At 39.3% G+C, this 22,492-nt stretch overlaps 1 long non-coding RNA gene across 1 annotated transcript; it reads left to right on the forward strand.

The window, feature by feature from the left end:
* The first annotated feature begins 6,613 nt into the window (after nt 1-6,613).
* On the forward strand, nt 6,614-19,980 carry LOC122640362. The gene is made up of 4 exons (XR_006329651.1): nt 6,614-6,624; nt 10,889-10,894; nt 19,704-19,768; nt 19,949-19,980. It is a non-coding gene; the product is annotated as an uncharacterized LOC122640362 (long non-coding RNA).
* Nucleotides 19,981-22,492: the final 2,512 nt, after the last annotated feature.

A 22,492-nucleotide genomic window follows, 5' to 3' on the forward strand; every position in this document is an offset into this window, starting at 1 on the left:
AATCAAAGATTTAAGCAAAAGAATCGAGTTTTTTTCAAAAAACTTACCTTTCCCTTCAAGAACAGCTTTTGATTTCAAATGTGGGCTATTAGATGCACCAAATGATGTGATTTCACCAGCTTTAGGGTCAATTTTGGCAAAGGATTGAAAGCCCTCAACAAATCTTACCCAAAAACCAAGTTTAAATGTGTTTTTTGAAGGGTTTCTCAAAGCTGGAAAGAGGTTTTTTTCGCCAGGCTGCTCAAAGTTCGACTTTCTGGTTTTCAGATATGAAATGGACATGTGGGTTTTAAGTAACGATATGTATCGAGACGTATCGAGTCGTCTCGATATGTATCATTATGTATCGGTCGATACATATCGAGACGACTTGATACGTATCGTTTTTTTAAATATAATAAAATAACATTTTTAAAAACTCTTGGCTGTATCGATACGTATCGATCGTATTGTATCATATCGGTACATCTCGGTCGATACGTCTCGATACAGTCGAGACATTTGCATTTTTTTAAAAAAAAGATACGTCTCGGCCTGTATCGTAACCACCACGACCGATACCGAGACGTATTGGACTATACGATACGGTCCGAGACTTAAATCCTTGCTCACAGGTAACCACTCCGCACCAGTATAAATTCTGAACTGCTAAAACCCTGACCGGAAAAAATCCTTAGAGTCATGAGACGAACTCTGTTACGATTCGCTCCCCTCTATACTTGCAGCATTTTTCTCTCCCCTCCAAATTACAGAAGACCAAACTCTTTTTGTGCTTCCATCATCAATATCTCTTCAACTCCTCCTTCGAAGCTGAGGAGGTGGTTCTTCTCATCCAACAACGAAAGCCCTCCTCTTGTTCCCAAGACCAAGTTAACCCAACCACAAAAGAAGAAAGAAGTTCCGATCAATTTTGAAAACATCAGAACCAAACGTAGAAGAAATTGATTAAGGAAAACAGGTCTGTCCTATGCATCTTCTTCTACCCCCAATCCCTCCCTTACAATAGCAGCCATCACAGTGGATTCTTCTATGTTTAATTGCTTGCAATTTTATAAACTCTGTTGTTTTCTATGGCGCAGAGTTCAAGTTCTTGTTTCAGTCCCGAGGGAAATTACCTCGTCGCTACTTCATGGGACAACCAGGTTTTTTGATCGTCGCCTCAATTGAACTTCTTACTTCTTCTTCTTTTCTCTTCCTTATTTTTTAGTCATTCTAATTTGTGCTATTTTGAAGTGAAGATCATAAACTACTCTGTACACATTTCCTTCTTCCTCTTTGGCTTTGGATTTTGGGTTTTGATTCTTAGTCCTGTTCTTAGTCTGAGTTTTTCATAATTATTTTTAGAAGAGAGGGAGAGAGAGAAGGAGAAGGATCGGGACAGGGACAGGGAGAAGGTCTGGGATATGGAGAGAGATAGGTACACGAATAGGGAGGGGGAGGGGGGAGAGGGAAAGGGATAGGGAAAGAGTTCGGGATAAAGATAGAGGTAGGGAGACTGAGAGTGGTTGGGTGGGCAGACATCTATTTGATTATCATAATGATGCATATGGTGTTCGAGATAGGTTGAAAGATTCCAGGCATTTGAAACATGAACCGGATTACCACTACAGGAAAGGAAAAAAAGATCCAGTAAAGGTGCCCAGCATCATGGATGATGATCTAGAAAGGCGTGAAAAGAAACCATTGAGGTATACAATGTCATATCATTGGATGTATCCTGGCTTACTTCAAATTTATCTTATATGCTGTTCTCTGCACAGATGTACATTAAAAATCCTTTTTTTTTCATCTTCCTGGAGACCGTCGGAAGAATTTTTTGGTTGTGCGAACGGATGTCCATCAAAATATGCATATTTTACTTAATATTTCTAAAAATTTATATTTCTAAATAGTAAAAAAAAATAATATTTTTTTTGTAGGCTTGATCTTGATCTGCTTTTAGAGATAAAGAGGTAGAAGAAGATTATAAAGATAGGGTTTCATTACAACTAGCGGAACAAAAAGAGGAGGATGTTGACAGAATTAAGGAGGAGAGCAGGAAAAGAAGGCAAGGCATACTAGAAAAATATAAACAACAGCAACAGTAGTCACAAAAGCAGGTTGTACCTCATGGTCAAGCCTCAACTAAAGGTGTCGTCCACTTCCAAGCTAATTGTGTTTTCTATATTTTTATGTCTCGGAGTTTAATTTTTAGTTTATGACTGCTTTCTTTGTAACCTTTATTCATTGTTCATACTAAACCATAAATGCTTTGGATTAGAGAATGGTTCTCTCAATGTCGACAAGGCAGCAGAACAGATACTTCCTCCAAAAGCGGTTAATTCTACATCTGTTGCTTCTAAGGGTAGGAATGATAGTCCCGAGGCTGATGTCCCCGAGCCTACATTTTTTGTATGGAAATCATCTTCACGTAATGGAACTTTGGCACATGAGAGCACTTCTGGTGCTGGGGTTTAGGGGATGGGACTCCAAAGGTTTGTAGATGACCAATTAACAATTAGATATTTTTTAAATTTCTTGCATACGTGGGTAAGCATGATTTGCATGAATCAACCCCAAGCTTGCCTACCATGGTTCTTTTGATTCCTTATGTGACTTTGGATGGTTTTTTTTAATATTTTTTTAGCTTGGATATAATAACTGCGATTACTTTAAGATGTTAATTTCCACTGCTTTATAGTCACTGTTTCACCAATTTGTGCAGAGTGAGAGATCAACATGTATGTTCTGTGATGATATTTTCGGAGAGAGACCTGCTGGAGTTCGTAAAACTGTAAATGTCGTTCTATTTCCTCTCCCCTCTAATTGCATTAGTCTTTGCATTCTCACATTCAAAGTCTTGGCTTTCTTCTTTGTTTGCTGAACGTTTAATATAGATGATAGAAAGCTGAACTAGGTTTCTGTAAAATCGTGTATAATAGAAAACTGATTTGAATAACTAAATGAAGTATATGGTTTGTACTGCCTGAGATAGCATGTTCAACTGAGGCCACTTTGGACCTGCTGATAATCCCATGTTCTCTCCTTTTTCTTGTAATTTGTACATGCACCACATGAGCAGTATGTTATGGGTTTTTAGTGATGGCCTGCGATTGCGGTTAGAGAAATGTGTTTTGGCATTCATGGATGCTTTGCATAGTGATGTATTGTAATCCAGCGATTGACAGAATATTTCTTTTATATGTTATCTTCTATTTTTTTTATAAATTTTTTATTTATTGTGACTTTGTGATATTGAAAAAGGTTTCACTGGTGAAACATATCTAGAGACTTCTAGGACTTTATCTATAGTTGGTTGAATGTGGTCACATCTTCATGAAGGTATTGATCGAACAAAAAATCCATCAATAATGCAATAGTATTTTTTATTAAGTAGCAAAAGAAAATAGGTAAAGACCTCTTAGGGAGTTGCCAAGTTTGGGAGTTTTATCGTGTTAAAAAATTCAGTGCAACTCTGGATTTAGTAGTCAATATGAATAACAAATTAAAGTGGATGAAACTTAAATTTGATTCCAAATTAACATCTGAACCATTAAATAATCCGACACTATCACATTGAACAAATTAAACTTGATGAAACTTAAATTTGATTGCAAATGAACATACTATGCTAATTTTAAAGGGAATTGCATACTTATGCTGAACTTCTAAAAAGTTGCTTGGTATTGCAACTTACTTAAATAAAAAAAGCTGGGTATTATAGTACGGTAATTTTGTAGATCAAAAGTAAACTCCATGTATCTAGTTCAGCTGCCCTATATGAAAACCTCTTTGACCTGACATAGTCTGTTAGACCTATGGAAAAGCCATGTGTACTGACTTAAAGAAAAAATGATCAGGAATTGTACTTGAGTTCTTGCAAATGGTAACATTTACTGGGCTGATTATGAAGGCCTTTATTGTATCAACTGTGAGTAGTATAAGGTGGTACCTCTCTTTGATTTTAGGAAATCTTTGTTGCTTTATCAACTCCTTTACCAAGATGTGCCAAGTATGAAGTGTAAAAATTCCTAGGTAGACACATGCAGAGGCTCTGCTAGCTGTGCCCATGCACATGTAGAGATGAGATTCACCCTTCAACCAACCAGCAATTTTGTCAAAGAACAAAAAATTTGACCCTATAGAATGTGTAATATTGATCACACAATTATTTTTGTAGATATGACAGACACAAATGTCTGTCATAGAATTGATTTCTTTGGAGTACATATTGTGCCGTATAGGTTTATGGCCATCATTAAGAATATAATGGATGGGGAGGCTATATTCATATTTTTGGAGGAGGATCCTTCGCTGGTGGAAGCCAATCAATTATTGGTCCTTTCCCCTGCATTTGTACCATATGTATTGATATGCTTTTATGTATGGGTTGTCCTCATTGTCTAACTGTTAACTATTATTTCTATTTGCATATACTGTTATTTATGTTCTTTTATTTCATTCCTAGACCTCAGGGAGGTTGAATATTGTGTCCATTGTATGTCTTTTCTATTGGCATTGATAGTGTGATTGAATTGAGTATAAAGAATAACCACTTTCGGCATTTGCTGGAATATGACATTACTACCTTTTAAAGACTTAATTCTTCTAAATATTCCCTTGGATAATTTGATGAAGAGTCATGTTTAAATTTTCTAAACACAAAATTTCCTGTATTTTGCTCTGGTTAAAAATGCAGGATGAGAAGGAATTACTTGAAAATAACTGTTGCGCCATTCACCTAAAGGCTTGCATACGAAAGGAGGACAACTTCTTCTTTGCCTTATCGAAGTATCAAAATCCTTGGAAGAGATTCTAAGTCAAATCCAAATGCCGTGCAACCTTCTTTTCGTTTGAATGAGGTGAGGATGATAAACTTCCCCCTTTGTTTTGACTGAATTGTTCACTTTTCCATCTCTCTGTGTCTGCAATGAATGCTAATATGAAATATAGTATAGATTACGGTTTTCAGCAGTTGATTGGGTTAACATTTTTCCCCATTCCTTTATTGACTAGATTATTCTTCCTCTTTTTTTTGGGGTGGGGGGTGGGGGAGGGGGTGTTGGGGGCACCCCATTGTCTTGGAAGTAATCATAAATATCACAGGAATCTTAGAGAGAGAATTAAGAATATTATTTTACAAGCTGACCTTACAAGACATACTTTTTTGCTCTAGTATACTATTTTAAAGCATACTAGGTGATTGTTTTGTTTTAAAAAGGTTGTGTGGTGCAGGAAAAATAAGAATGAATCAATTTCTTTTGAGGCCCAAATAAATGTTTCTTCAGAGCATGAAACCTCCATGGGATAGAAGGTTACAGAAAAATATGGAAGGTGGATAAGTTAAGGTTTTCATTTATTTATTTTTATCGTTATTGTATTTGGTGACAGAAAATGTAATTTTAATATGTTGGGCTCAATCTTCTTGTTTGGCTTTAGATTTTGGGTTTTAAATCTTAGTCCAGTTCTTAGTCTGAGTTTTTCATAATTATTTTTAGAAGAGAGGGAGAGAGAGAAGAGAAGGAGAAGGAGAAGGATCGGGACAGGGACAGAACAGGGAGAAGGTCTGGGACAGGGAGAGAGATAGGTGCAGGAATAGGGAGGGGGAGGGGGAGAGGGAAAGGGAAAGGGAAAGAGTTCGGGATAAAGATAGAGGTAGGGAGACTGAGAGTGGTTGGGTGGACAGATATCTATATGATGGTCATAATGATGCATATGGTGGTCGAGATAGGTCGAAAGATTCCAGGCATTTGAAAGAAGAACCGGATTACCACTACAGGAAAGGAAAAAAAGTTCCAGTAAAGGTGCTCAGCATCATGGATAATGATCTGGAAAGGCGTGAAAAGAAACCACCGTGGTATACAATGTTATTTAATCATTGGATGAATCCTAGCTTACTTCAAATTTATCTTATATGCTGCTCTCTGCTTTTAGAGATGAAGAGTTAGAAGAAGATTATGAAGCTAAGGTTTCATTACAACTAGCGGAACAAGAAGGGGAGGATGTTGACAGAATTAACGAGGAGAGCAGGAAAAGAAGGCAAGCCATACTAGAAAAATATAAACAACAGCAACAGCAGTCACAAAAGCAGGTTGTACCTCATGGTCAAGCCTCAACTAAAGGTGTCGTCCACTTCCAAGTTAATTGTGTTTTCTATATTTTGATATTTCGGAGTTTTATTTATAGTTTATGATTGCTTTCTTTGTGGCCTTTATTCATTGTTCATACTAAACCATAAATGCTTTGGATCAGAGAATGGTTCTGTCAATGTCGACAAGGCAGCAGAATAGATACTTCCTTCAAAAGTGGTTAATTCTACATCTGTTGCTTCTGATGGTAGGAATGATAGTCCCGAGGCTGATGTCCCCGAGCCTACATTTTCTGTATGGAAATCACCTTGACGTAATGGGATTTTGGCACATGAGAACATTTCTAGTGCTGGGGTTTAGGGGATGGGACTCCAAAGATTTGTAGATGACCAATAAACAATTAGATATTTTTTAAATTTCTTGCATACATCGGTAGGCATGATTTGCATGAACCAACCCCAAGCTTGTCTGCCATGATTCTTTTGATTCCTTCTATGACCTTGGATGGTTTTATTTTTAATTTTTTTTGAGCCTGGATATAATAACTGTGATTGATGTTAATTTTCACTGCTTCATAGTCACAATTTCACCAATTTGTGCAGAGTGAGAGATCAGCATATATGTTCTGTGATGCTATTTTCGGAGAGAGACCTGCTGGAGTTCGTAAAACTGTAGATGTCGTTCTATTTCCTCTCCCCTCTAATTTCATTAAGCTCTTGCATTCTCACATTCAAAGTGTTGGTTTTCTTCTTTGTTTGCTGAACATTTAATGTAGATAATAAAAAGCTGAACTAGGTTTCTGGAAAATCGTGTATAATAGAAAACTGATTTGAATAACCAAATGAAGTATATGGTATGTCCTGCCTGAGATAGCATGTTCAACTTAGGCCACTTTGGACCTGCTTATCTGTGCTCTTACCTCCTTGGAGGCCTGTTATACCGTATTATCTTTCTTTTAATAAAATGTATGTTAATTAAAAAAATATATTGTTATTGTTACCAATTAAAGTATTCCATATGTTTCAGATTGTAAACAGCCTTGAGATTGAATGCTTGAATGATCAAAATCGATCATTGAGGCCCTTTATTTATAATAACCAGAATTAAATGTAGTCAAAGTAGAAGTAGGAATGCCACCTCAGCCTAATCCTATTAGGAATTCCTATTCCCACTAGGAATGCCAAAACATAGATCGGCTGAGGGGAAAAAACAGAAAAAGAGAGAAAACTGAAAAAGATAAAACACAATATAACTAGGACTAAATTACTTCTATCGGGTAAAGTAGCCTATTTAAATACTCCCCCTCAAGTTGGAGCATAAATATCAACCATGCCCAACTTGACCAGAATAGGATGAAAAACTTTCCCACTTAAGCCTTTAGTGAACACATCAGCAAGCTAGTTAGCAGATTGCACAAAAGGAGCACACACTAGCCCTCCTTCCAACTTTTCTTTAATAAAATGCCTGTCAACCTCCACTTGCTTGGTACGATCATGCTGAACAGGGTTGTGGGCAATGCCAATAGTAGCCTTGTTGTCACAATATAACATCATGGGAAGACGAACAGGAGTACCAATATCTTGTAATAAACCTTTGAGCTATAACATCTCACAAATACCTTGTGCCCTAGCACAAAACTCAGCTTCAGCATTAGACCTTGTCACTATGTTCTGCTTTTTACTACGCCACGTAACAAGGTTGCCACCAACAAACGAGCAATAGCCAGAAATGGACTTTCTATCAGAGGAACCAGCCCAATCTGCATCAGTATATGCTTCGACACGAAGATGGCCATTCGGAGACAAAAGAATTCCTTTTCCCAGTGCTGACTTTAAATACCGAAGGATTTGGATAACAGCATCCATGTGAGAGGAATGCGGATCATGCATGAATTGACTGACCATACTCATAGATACTGCTATGTCTGATCTTGTATGAGACAGATAAATGAGCTTACCAACCAATCTTTGATAACGACCTTTGTCGACCGGAGTTCCCTCCTTTTCTTTAAGTCTGGTAGTAGCATCCATAAGTGTATCAGAAGGATGACACCCTAGCATCCCAGTCTCAGTCAATAAATCTAGGATGTACTTCCTTTAAGAAAGAAAGATGCCTTTAGAAGACCGAGCAACTTCTATCCCTAGAAAGTACTTTAGTTTTCCTAGATCCTTTATTTCAAATTCTCGCCCAAGGTAAGTCTTCAACTGGGTGATTTAATGATTGTCATTCCCAGTCACCACAATATCATCCACATAAACTATTAGGAGGGTTACCATTTCACCATTTTTCTTGATAAACAAGGTATGATCAGCATTGCTCTGCTTATAACCCGCAGAGACCATTGCCTTGTGGAATCGTCCAAACCAAGCACGGGGGGGACTGTTTCAGCCCATATAAAGCACACTTCAATTTACAAACTTTCCCACTGGTTTTATCATAAGAGAAACCTGGTGGAATGTCCATATACACTTCCTCGTCAAGTTCTCCATGGAGGAAGACATTCTTCACATCTATTCTCCATCCTTTGACAATGTTTAATTTCGCAACTGGTGCAAAAGTCTCCTGATAATCGATCCCATAAGTCTGAGTAAATCCCTTTGCAACCAAACGCGCTTTGTATCGATCCACAGTGCCATCTACCTTCTGTTTCACCACAAACACCCACTTACATCCAACTGGTTTCTTTCCTGGAGGAAGAACCACAAGTTCCCATGTATCATTCTTTTTTAAGGCTTGCATTTCTTCCATTATTGTTGCTTTCCACTTTCCATTTGTAAAAGCTTCCTGCTAATTTTGGGGAATACGAACAGAAGAAAGAGAAGAGACAAATGTATGAAAGGATGGAGAAAGGGAGTCACAAGAGACTACATGAGAAATGGGATGCTGGGTATAAGCCCAAATACCTTTACGATGAGCAATAGGTAAATCAGGAGAAGAAGGAGAAGATATGTTAGTTGGAGATTGATTTGGTTCCAGGGCCGACAACTGTGGTGGTGCTGGTGTTGCAGTGGATGGGAGCTGCTTGTATTTGGAATGTCCCCTGTGATAGGTTTTGAGATTAGAGTCGTTAATTTTCTTTTGAAATTCCCTAATGGTTTGTTGGATTGGAGTCATCTCCCCCTGAAGGGAATTGGCACCAATAGGATTTTCAGCATCTTCTAAGTTCTCCCCCTGGGGAAAATCCTGTTGGGGACCAGCAAAGGCATCGTCTAAGTGCTCCCCCTGGGGAAAATCCGGTTGGGCACCAGCAGAGGGAAGAGGGGTGGAAGCAATAGTCGGTTGAGGGGTGGGATCAACAGGTGGTTAGACCCGGGTCTGGGTCTGTACGGGAAGCTCAACCATCACATCTTTACTGAAAGTGTTCCCCTGAAGAGGTGTGGATTGATAATAGGAGAGAGTTTCATGAAAGACAACATCCATACTGGTGAAGGTACGACGTGTAGGAGGATGTTAACATTTATATCCCTTTTGGGATGGAGAATATCCCAAAAAAATACAACGGACCCCACGTGATGCAGAAGCCGAAACCATGATTAATTTGGCTGTTCTTTGATTTTTCGTTGGAGCCTTTTTATTTGTTTGTTCTTTTTAGCCTAGGGTTAAAACCGTCTTTTTCATGGTTTATCTTCTTAGTTCCCCTCCACGATTTTAGAGGGATTAGTATTTTATTTGTTTTCGTTGTTTACACTTATACTCCTATTTAGAGTATAAGTCTATTCTATGTTTTATAATTAGGATTCGATTAGGAATCCCAACTCCTAATCTGATTAGGATTGCTTTAGATTGATTATTTGTAAGGCCGTTAGGCCCCCTTTATTATTATAAATAGTAGAATCGTGGGAGGCTCCCCACCTATTATGTTTGAAATTTTGTTTCTTCTTCTCTTGCCGCCATGATCGCCGCTTCTCTCTGTCTTGTGTGTCATATCAAGACCCTTGTGAGTAATATCAAGGGCTAGGGCTGGAGTAATCCGCGACTCCTTGCATCTTGCAGATCGGGAGGTTCGTCTTCTTCTTCCTTCAAGTTCTTCAAGGTTGCTGCTTGAAATTCTGCAATTCCAGTAAGAGTTACAATTTCTCGCAACTTTATCATCTCTTCTTCTTATTTCCATCTAACCTAATCGACTTCCCCAAACCCTAGCTTCATCTACATTCATCACAGCCCTATTCCCTCATCAGATTACACTCAAAACCTAACCACAGTCCATCACAAGAACCCTCCCACTCGATCTCGTTGCGACCTCACCTATCCACTACAAACCCTAAATCCCTCCCTCAACATAAAACCCAGAAACCCTAAGATCGCTTAGACCTAACCAGCCATCAAAACCCCACCAAAGTCCAGCCGAACCACCCCTCCCCGCTAGGAAAACTCGACCTAAAGCCCACCCCTAAATCGCTCCTAAACCCTAGTTTCAACTTAGATCCTAAATCAAAACCCAAAACCCTAACCCTAATATTTCGAATTTCTATTTCTTATTCAAACCTCATTAAAACCTATTCTAATAGACTCCTAAAATTCTGCGGACCATTACCCAATAAAACCCTAACTCAATCTCCCATTCCTAACCCTAATTTTGCCCTAGTTACCCTAAACGCCCATTCGGCCAACCCTAAAACAGAACCTGGTCCTAAGTGAGATTTATTTCACCTAGGCTACATCAAATTGGTATCGAGACATGGCTGAACATGGCAGCCCCTGCTATGGATCCCACACGACCACCCCAACCTGATTCCCTTCTTGCAATCATGGCTATGCTGCAGAAGATCTCAACAGCACCAGCAAGTTCTTGGTGATCGAATGACAACAATAGAACAAAGGCAAGTGTGCCTCTTGTAAGCAACCCTCTATATGTAGAGGAAGACAGATTCCAAGTTCATTCGAAGTACATGGAACTCGGGAAGGGATGAATATCATAGAAGTCATCCCAGCACGTCACGGGACCACAGAGATCGGTCTAGACATGACCGAGACTACGGGGATCGCGTAGGTATGACAGAGATGACTACAGAGAAGACAGGGACAGAGCCACAAGCACCTCGAAGACCTAACTTTGAGGAATATTTGAGGTCCTACTTCTTGGAGATGAAGCTACTAACCAGGGGTTCGATACAGAAGGTCAAGCTAGAATTGAAAGAGTATGATGGGCATGGTGATCCACAAAAATTCTATGACCGGCTTGCTGCCCTAGATGACTACTTTGAGTATGATTTGCTCAAGACCGAAAGATGAGCGCACGCACTAAACTAATTGGTTCTCGCTCGAGAATGGTGGCGCAAGGCAGAGCGGGACATGGAACGTGAAGGTAAAGCACCTACCAACCGGGAGGATATGAAGTATGATTTGAAAGAGAAGTACTTACCAAGACACTACACCGCTCGGATGCAAGATCAATTCAACTCCCTTCGTCAAGGGAACATGATCGTATCCGAGTACATGCAAAAGTTTGACTCTCTCTCATCTCGCACCGACACAATAGAAAGTGCTACTCGGATGTTGTCCCGATTCCGGTTGGGATTGAGATCGACATCCTCGGGGCTATTGGCGTTGTGGATGTTCGGACGTCAAGGATTGTTTTGAGAAGGCATTGAAGGTGAAGAATTATTGGTTGGGAATAGAGGATTTGATTCTTCCACCGAGGGTACTGTCAAAACTTTTTCAGCATTCAAGTCTACTACCACTAGTCACAATCGAACCGAAATTCTCACGCTGGTCCTACTCGATCAGGCTACTCGCTGGTAGTTCTTCCGTCCTCCACGTGCTGATTATAAAGGTAAAGCTCCCATGGACAGCAATGAACCCCACAAGTGTTTCCATTGCAATGAACTTGGGCACTATGCCAAAGATTGCCCACAAAAGCATAGACTGTTAATGTGGCTGCCAAGGCGAGGAAACCTCTCGAAGAGCACGATGAGCATGGCATATATGCACTACCCCGATAGTGATGAAGACTTAGACCGTCACCTTGAAGATCTAGATGGTGGTGCTCAAGGTGTCCATACAATTGCTCCAGTTCTCATGGATGATGTGGTTGATTGTGACAAGGTAATTGGGAACATTTCACGGGAGACAATATCAAGCAAGTTCTTTGTTCTTGAAGAGGTGGGGCTGAATGAGAAGGTTATAAATATTGAAGACCCTTTGGAGGTTGAACACATTGATTTTGTGATGCCCCCTTGGTTCTTCAAGAGAAGGCCCCACGACTTGAAGACCATATTCCCACTGTTATAACTTCAACGAGTGCGAGGGAAGTGTTGAAGCGCTGCCCACATGTTACTTCCTCCTCCTCATCACAAGGTTCGTGGACGAGTATCTTCACACAAGCATGGTACGTGTACTCCCATTCAGGAAGTCAACAAGCTCAGCCCCAAGTTGCCAGAGCGTTGCATGGATTTCACCCATTCATCGGAGATGAATGTTTCTAAGTCGGGAGAGTTGATGCGGTGTCGAAACCATGATTAATTTGGCCGTTCTTTGATTTTTCGTTGGAGCCTTTTTATTTGTTTGTTCTTTTTAGCCTAGGGTTAAAACCGTCTTTTCATGGTTTATCTTCTTAGTTCCCCTCCACGATTTTAGAGGGATTAGTATTTTATTTGTTTTCGTTGTTTACACTTATACTCCTATTTAGAGTATAAGTCTATTCTATGTTTTATAATTAGGATTCGATTAGGAATCCCAACTCCTAATCTGATTAGGATTGCTTTAGATTGATTATTTGTAAGGCCGTTAGGCCCCCTTTATTATTATAAATAGTAGAATCGTGGGAGGCTCCCCCACCTATTATGTTTGAAATTTTGTTTCTTCTTGCTGCTGCCGCCATGACTGCTTTGCTTCTGTCTTGTGTGTCATATCAAGACCCCTTGTGAGTAATATCAAGGGCTAGGGCTGGAGTAATCCGGCGACTCCTTGCATCTTGCGATCGGGAGGTTCGTCTTCTTCTTCCTTCAAGTTCTTCAAGGTTCTTCTTGCTGAAATTCTGCAATTCCGAGAAGAGTTACAATTTCCTGCAACTTTATCATCTCTTCTTCTTATTTCCATCTAACCTAATCGACTTCCCCAAACCCTAGCTTCATCTACATTCATCACAGCCCTATTCCCTCATCAGATTACACTCAAAACCTAACCACAGTCCATCACAGAACCCTCCCACTCGATCTCGTTGCGACCTCACCTATCCACTACAAACCCTAAATCCCTCCCTCAACATAAAACCCAGAAACCCTAAGATCCGCTTAGACCTAACCAGCCATCAAAACCCCACCAAAGTCCACCGAACCACCCCTCCTCGCTAGGAAAACTCGACCTAAAGCCCAGCCCCTAAATCTGCTCCTAAACCCTAGTTTGAGCTTAGATCCTAAATCGAAAACCCAAAACCCTAACCCTAATATTTCTGAATTTCTATTTCTTATTCAAACCTCATTAAAACCTATTCTAATAGACTCCTAAAATTCTGCAGACCATTACCCAATAAACCCTAACTCAATCTCCCATTCCTAACCCTAATTTTGCCCTAGTTACCCTAAACTGCCCATTCGGCCAACCCTAAAACAGAACCTGGTCCTAAGTGAGATTTATTTCACCTAGGCTACATCACCACGGGGTTTGAGCTTGCTCGGAGAGCGGGTATCACTAACATAACAGACACAGCCAAAAACTTTAGGTGGGACGACAAAGGAGGAAGAACCCTGCAGTAAAGAAGCAGGGGTGTCAGAGTCAAGGACTCGGGTAGGGAGCCTATTGATGAGATAGGCAGCAGTCAGGGCAGCATCTCCCTAATATTGGGAAGGGACAGAATGGGCAAACATAAGAGCCCGAGTCACCTCAAGGAGGTGTCGGTTTTTCCTTTCAGCCACACCATTTTGAGCTGGGGTATCGACACAACTAGTTTGATGGATTATACCATGGGTAGCAAGGTAGTGTTGGAACTGACCATCCATGTATTCTTTACCATTGTCACTTTGCAATATCTTGAGAGTGGCATTGTATTGGGTTTGAATCATCTTATGAAAATTTTGAAAACAAGAAAAAACTTCACTTTTGTTGTGCATGAAATAGACCCATGTACTCCTAGAATAACAATCAATAAAAGAAACAAACCAACGATGGCCTTTGAGAGATGGTTTCCGGCTAGGACCCCAAACATCAGAATGAATAAGATTAAAAAGAGAAGAACTTCTTTTATTAGAAATGGAACAAGTAGAACAATGTTGTTTAGCCAAAACACAGGCTTCACAAAAAAATTTGTTTCTATGACATTCTTTAGCTAATGCTGGAAATAAAAGGGATAATGTTCCTAAAGGGGGGTGACCTAGTCTGTTATGCCATTGTTGAAGTTCAGAAGAAACTAACGCGCTTTGATGTATAGGAGAAGCCAAAGGTGGTGGTGAAGGAGGACTCCCATTATCAAGCAGGTACAATCCACCATGCATCTTACCACATCCAATCGTCGCCCCGTTGCCAGATCCAAATACACAGTGAGAAGGAAAAAAAGTTACTTTGCAATTTAAATCACGGGTAAGACTACTGATGGAAAGAAGATTAGTGGTAAATTTAGGAATATGTAAAACAGAGGATAAAGGTAAGGAAGGAGTGTAACTGATAGTGCCCTTCCTAGAGATAGAAGAGAGACAGCCATCAGCCACCCGTACTTTATCTTTACCAGTCATATGATCAGTGGCACCGGAGTTTATGATCCAAGGAGAGGAGACTACCGATGCACAATGACCAGCAAAAGAAATACCTGAGTGGGCTAAATGTGAACCTGGAGGAGTGGAAGAACTGGCAGGTGTTGATGTAGTAGAAGCAGCGGAAGCCTGTAACATACGACGGAAAGCCTGAAGTTCATCCTTGGATAGTCCAGTGTCAGTAGGAGGAGCAGGAGTGACAACCTTAGTATGATTAGCTTTGTTTTTCGATTTTTGAGTAGCATGTTTAGCATCAAAGTCGGCTGGTTTGCCATTGTAGAAAACCTAGGACCTGTAACTAGTAACTTTAGAGAGGAGAAAAGAGAGAAGAGAAGATGGAAGTTGTAATGCTTGAATGCTTGAGTGTCATAATCGATCACCCAGCCCCTTTATTTATAGTAAATGTAATTACACCTTATTCCTAGTCTAATTAGGAATGAAACTTACTCTTAATCAAAGTAGGAATGACTCCTAATCAAAATCCCTTACCTATTCTTATTGGGAATTCCCATTATAACTAGGAATACCAAAATAATATAAGAAGAATAAAATTACCCCAAAAAGACCAGAATACCCCCACGCTATTCCGGAGTACATATTCCAACACTCCCCCTCAAGATGGATTATACAAATAAGTAAACAAAGAAGATCCAGCTTGAACTAAAGAAAAAAGAACTCCAAATAATGCTAACACTCCCCCTCAAGTTGGCGCATACAAGGTACTAATGCCCAACTTGAACAAAATGGGAAAAAAACTAAGGTGCAGCAGAATCCAGCTTGACATATGAATGCAGCTCCCAAATAAACCTTCAAGAACTTGAAAAAATAGATCTTCAAAACTTGGAAAGACATGATCAGCAAACTGGGATTGGAATGTCTTCCAAAAAAGGTAGCTTTCAACGATCTTCAATAGCTATCCAGTGATGAATCTCAGATTGTCATAGTGACTTAGAATCTTGAAGTGAAATAACTAAGAAGCGACAAGCAAAAAACAAACCGAATCGAGCGGGAAAAAATCGTATCAACCCAATCGAAAGTCCTCAAATAGGCAACAACCAAATATCTTCAATACTCTTCAATACTTCAATCTCCCCTTACGGCAAACTCAACCCAATAACGAAGGATACCCAATGGCAATGGTGGAGAAAACTGATCTTCTATGTTTTGCACCAATGTTCCTGCAAGTTCTGCGTTCTTCAATGTCTGCAGGTGTATTGTACATAATCCCCCCCCTCACATGTAGTACATGTGGATATAATAGAGATGATGTAAGAGATGGGGCAAAAACATAATATTCCAGAATGTTCCAAAGGTGTTATGGGTAAGTAAAAAGGAAGGAATGGCAAAATTATAATTTACCAGAAGTTTCCAAAGGTGTTATGGGTAAATACCAAAGGTATGGGATATGAAGGGAATTAGAATTATTGAAAGAGAAAGGTGTTGGAAAAAAAATGGCATAGCTGTAGTTTGGTGGAAATCCACTTTTAAATACAATCCAAGCCAAAGGGCAAATTGGTAATAAACCAGAATTTTAAGGGTCAATTGGGTAGTCAAATAGGGGAATGTATGAAAAAATAATGGCAGTTCCGTAAATAATCAGAATTTTGCAAGGACTTTTTGGTAAACAAAAAGCAATGGGATGCAATGAGTAAAATAGATGGGCAAGAATCCAAATAAACACCCAACCAATATAAATTCCCAACAAGAGCTTGAGTAAAGAGGATGAGCCCGGACAGATTTTAGAGAAAGAGATGCCCAAAATGGGCTGGTTTGAAATACAGGCCCAACCAAAAACAAGAAAAGACCCATTTGAAAAAGCCAATAAGAGGGTGGCCCGGCCCATTTTAAAAAGGAAATTAGAGGGTGTAATTTAGATGAAATCCAAGTAAAGCAAACGCAAGGCCAAGAGTAAACTTGTAATTAAATTGGGAAGATTGGGTAATAGTAAACTGTAGGGGCAAACCTGGGAAGTAGGATTTAAAAAAGGATAAAATTCTGTCACGCAACATTGGAATTCATGAGGATATTGATTGAATTAGACATAAAGGCAGGGGCATATATGGAAATCAGGAACTAAAATAAAGCATAAAATCGTGGAAATACCATCATCTTCAAGACTTCAACCACGATCAACGATTCTCAGCAGTAAGGAGTTGAGAGTGGACGAGGGTAACAAGATGATTCCATCAGCTCCTTCCTCGAGACGCAACCAAAGGTGCAAGCAATGGCGATCGAGAAAGGAATTGTTGAGGCGAAACCAGAGAAAAGGCGCGGCAAAGTGGAAGGACGAAGCGGAGAATACAGATTCGACACCATGAACCATGATATTCCAGGGAAAAGCCATGAAGCGGTAACTAAAATAGCAGCCAAGACGGTTCCATGTACAAAAACAGCAATAAAATCATCAATATGGTGGAACTGCATATCTTCGTCTTCGATCAAATAGTTTGCAAAGAAAGATAAAATAAAACCAGAGAGGAGTGAATCCCATAAATCAAATAGTTGCGGCGGGGTGTCTCGCGAGTAGAATAAGTCGTAAATCGATCGAGTAGTAGCGGTATGATATTCATACACAATCGTCATCGAAACAATACAAAACCCTAGTTCTTCTTCATCTATGAACTAGGGTTTCTTCTTCAACTCGAGAAATAAAAACGACTCTCAAAACAGCGATTCTGAGAGAGAATCCGGTACTTAGTTCTGCTCGATACCATGTAGAAAACCTAGGACTCAGTAACCAGTAACTTTAGAGAGGAGAAAAGAGAGCAGAGAAGATGGAATGCTTGAATGCTTGAGTGTCATAATCGATCACCCAGCCCCTTTATTTATAGTAAACAGAATTACACCTTATTCCTAGTCTAATTAGGAATGAAACTTACTCTTAATCAAAGTAGGAATGACTCCTAATCAAAATAGGACTAACCCCCTTACCTATTCTTATTAGGAATTCCCATTATAACTAGGAATACCAAAATAATATAAGAAGAATAAAATTACCCCAAAAAGACCAGAATACCCCCACGCTATTCCAGAGTACATATTCCAACACGTGTGTGAAAGATAAATCAACTTCCCTACAAGTCTTTGGTACCGGCCTTTATCAACAGGCTCACCCTCTTTCTCCTTGAGTCGAACAGTAGGGTCCATAGGGGTATCTGAAGGATGACAGCCTAGCAACCCGGTCTCAGCCAAAAGTCTAGGACATACTTCCTTTGGGAGAGAAAAATGCCTTTAAAAGATCTGGCTACTTCAATCCCAAGAAAGTATCGTAGTTTTCCTAGATCTTTAATCTCAAATTCTTGTCCAAGGAAAGTCTTCAACCGTCTGATCTCATCGCCATCATTGCCAGTAACCACTATATCATCAACGTAGACTATAAGAACAGTGAGTTTTTCACCAACCCTCTTTATAAAGAGTGTGTGATCAGCATTACTCTGCTTATAGCCCACAGAAATCATGGCCTTGTGGAACCGGCCAAACCATGCTCGAGGTGACTGCTTCAGCCCATAAAGTGCGCGCTTCAGTCTGCATATTTTTCCTTGGTTTCTGTCACAAGAGAACCCTGGTGGAATGTCCATATACACCTCCTCATCCAGTGTTCCATTTAGGAAGGCATTTTTTACATCTAGTTGCTGCAAATCCCATCCAAGGTTGACTGCACAAGATAATAACACACGAACAGTATTTAACTTTGCAACAGGTGCAAAAGTTTCCTGGTAATCAATGCCGTATGTCTGAGTGAACCCCTTGGCCACGAGTCGTGCTTTATACCTATCCACAGTGCCATCCACCTTCTGTTTCACTACAAACACCCATTTACATCCAACGGTTTTCTTCCCAGGTGGAAGAACCACAAGCTCCCATGTGTTATTTTTCTTCAAGGCGTCCATTTCTTCCATCATAGCTGCCTTCCACTTTCCGTCTGATAAAGCTTCCTGCCAATTGTTAGGAATACGAACAGAAGAAAGAGAGGAAATAAAGGCACGAAAGGATGGGGAAAGGGAATCATAAGAAACAACATGAGATATGAGATGCTGAGTGCAAGTTCTGACACCTTTGCGAAGAGCAATAGGTAAGTCAGGATCATTACCAGGTGGAGAGGCAGGTTCTGGATCCGGGTTCGGCAATTGGATGGGTACTGGAGCAACAGTTGATTGAACCTGCTTATGTTTCCTTGCATAGGTCTTCACATTACTGGCATCAATCCTCCTCTGAAATTCACTAATAGTCCTTTGGATAGGAGTCTGGACCGGGGTAGATTGCTCCCCCTGAATAGAAATGGTCTCCCCCTGTGTAGGAACCTCTTCCCCTGCCTCAGGGGGAGTACTAGGGGTAGGCCGAACTGGTTCAGACTCATGGTAAACAGACTGAAGTGGAGGTGGAGAGTCAATAGTCAGCACATCTTCACTAACACTCTCCCCCTGAAGAGGTGGGGACACATAATATGGAACATGTTCATGAAAGACAACATCCATGCTGACAAAAGTCCTGCGGGATGGAGGGTAGTAACATTTGTACCCCTTTTGGGTAGCAGAATAACCCAAGAAAATGCAGCGGAGGCTACGTGGGTCAAGTTTACCAGGGGACCTTGTATCCCTAGCATAACAAACGCATCCAGGTGGGACTATAAAGGAAAAAGAGCCAAGTAATAGCTCAATAGGGGCTTTTGAAAGAAGAACCCGACTGGGCAGCCTATTAATATGACTAGGACTAATTACCCAAATCAGGTAAGTAGCCTATTTCAACATATTATTATTATGTCTGCCTATTATATTAGGTCTCAATAGCAGCTCCATGTGAAATTTTATAATGTTCTTTATAAGCTCGGAAGCATGATGGAACTGTTCAATTCTTTCTTTCTAATATTAATTCTGTGTTATAGTTCTCTTTATGTATGTCTCATTTGAGGGCAAGTTAAGTGCAAATTGTTCTATATTATCTCAATTGACAGATTGAAACAGCTGCGTCTGAAAGGGAGCAGTTATTGCTTGTAAAAATTTCAGAGCTTGAAGCCAGGTCATATTGTGAATCAAGTGACTGAGTTGAACCTTCTGTAAGGCATCATGTTTGCTTGGCCAAATGGACCAAGAATCTGAACTAATACAAGACATAAAAGTGATTCTGACTTTCTTTTACAAAAGACAAAAGAATCTTTGTTTCCTCTTGTCTTTTTACTTTCCTTTTCCTTTGATGTAGGATGATTAATCCAACTGATGAGGTAGCTAAGGCAATGTTGAAATATTTGCAGGTAAGTGGCTGAGGAAGGTTCCTTCTTAGTTCTTCTGAATTGAAAGGTACCACATGATTTTGTGATAGAAACATTGACTTTCCAAATAAGAGAGAGAGAGAGAGAAAGTACATATACAGATGTGTTTTCCTATCTAGTTTGTAGGGTTGTCATGTTGGATGTCTTGTACCCTTGTTTGAGATAGACGCATCTATCTTCTTGTTACATGGTGTTATAAAAACAGAGTAGTCCTACTTATCTTTTTAACATCTAGGATAATGATGTCTTGCTGTGTAATTTTGTTGATGGGTGATCCAAATTGTAGAAATCCGTGAATCTGGCTTGTCTATGAGACAGAGGCCAAGCCTTCATTTATAACTTCAGAATATTACAACTATGGAATGATTTACTCAATCCTTACCTACCACACCTACCACTCCTAACACACCTAACACATTTAGCATGTGCATAATGAACCTAGACACTATAGGTACAAGGATAATATTACCCCTGAACCTATATTACAACACAAATGAACGGAAAATTGTTAAATTGTGTGAATATGCTGCCAAGAACCCCCTCCGAATTCCAATGGTAGTCCTTTCTTTCAACATAATTTGACATCCTTTTGTTATTTGCGTAACAATGGCTTCTACTTGGAGGTTATTTTGGTCTCCTTTTCTTTGTTGTAGATTGCCAAGTATCTTGAACAAAGGTGCTTAAAAGAATTGAGGTCTGAGCATATCAAATATATTAGTCTTATCACAGAGGCATACCATAAACTGCTTTGCATATGCAAGGAGCAGATGTAAGTGTAATGGTTTTCTTTTCCCCTCTTATCTTTCTTTATTTTTTACTTTAATTTTAGTTGTGGAATACAGTTTTTTTTTAATTAAAAAAAGAAAAAGAAAATAAGTTTATTTAGGACTTAATGTTCTAATGAAACTAGTCTCATTTCCTATTTTCTTAGAACTTCCAACTACTGTTAGTTCCGTTTCTGGCTCAAGACAACTCAAGAAGGGAATTCAGTTTCATTTGCTTGACCCGGATTTGTTGTCGTTTAAATATTCCCCTTATTTATAATTATGGAGTTGTTTTTAAGATTTTTTTTTCCTTTTTGTTCTTACTACTTTATTTGGGGAATTTTGTCCATAAATTCTTGATACTGTGTCTATTTTAGTAGCCGGAAGGTAGGCCTGTTTGCATTCTTTTGCTGCTAGACCATAGGTGGTAGTTCTTTCGCAATATCTCAAATATATTTCTCATGTATGCATTTTGTTCTATAGGGCATACTTCGCTCTCAGTCTACTGATTGTTGTAATTGAACTCTTTGACTTTGGTACTCCACAAAGCAAGACACTTCGTATTCTAGGATGCAAAACCTTGACCAGATTCATTCATAGTCAGGTGATTTTGGGATGTAATTGGCATCGTTTTCTAATAAGTTACTTATATATATCTTGCTACTTTTTCTTTGCATTATACAAACTGGTTAATCCCTTCAAGACTTCAATGTAAGTGTTGTGTTTGTTCTTAACAATCTGTTGTTGAGAAATCAGGAGATTTTTCTGCTTGGTGAAACATCCATTCAGTGGAGAAACTGATCTTAAATTACATTTTCCCCCCATTGTTGGTAGACTGTGTGGACTTTTTTCTTGTTCTTATTGGTTGTGGTGGAAAACATAGAGTTTCCTCGTATAGTCGTATTGAAGGGAAGTGCAAAGATCAAGCAATTGGAAGAAAAAGATATAAACTTTGAACATTTTACAGCTTGATAGGCATAAAACATGGAGTTTCCTCGTATTGAAGGGAAGTGCAAAGATCAAGCAATTGGAAGAAAAAGATATAAACTTTGAACATTTAACAGCTTGATAGGCATTCTGCACTTATAGATGCACATATTTGTTTTTCTTTTTCTTCCATTCTTTAAATTTTTGTAACTGGAAACTTAATCAAAAATTTAAGGCAAAAGTGTAAAGGTTGAAACGTTATTGAGCTTATCCTCCAAAATATTGGAACTAGCGATAGGTTTTTCCTTGTCATGGACAACGTAACCTGAATGGAAAAAGGAGGCTCTTGATCCCTATATTTGTATATTTGTTTTTTTTTTTTTTTGGGGGGGGGGGGGGGTTGGATTGGTTTACTAAAGGGATTCTCTTCAATCACTTGATCTGAAAGTGGAGCATTCATTTGAGAATCTGATTAGATTTGGGATGATGCTTGGATTATGGATTTGTGCCAACAGTTTGTGAAGTGTTTACTAACTTGGACAATATGCCATCAAGTTATGGATTTGGTTTTTGTCCTTAACAAAGTTTCTGAATTTTGTTTTACATCTCTCATTTGATGTGTATTTGGCATTGCTTTCCTCTTTTTTTTTCCCAACAATGAACTTTATTTTAATATTTTATGTCTCATTTTTTGAGTGTTGATTCCACCTTTCATGCTTACTTTTTTCTAATAAATGAACAATGAACTGGCTTCTTTTATGATTTTACTCTCATCTTTACTTT

This window comes from Telopea speciosissima, chromosome 1, assembly GCF_018873765.1.
Source record: "Telopea speciosissima isolate NSW1024214 ecotype Mountain lineage chromosome 1, Tspe_v1, whole genome shotgun sequence".
NCBI classification, from domain to species: Eukaryota; Viridiplantae; Streptophyta; class Magnoliopsida; order Proteales; family Proteaceae; genus Telopea; species Telopea speciosissima.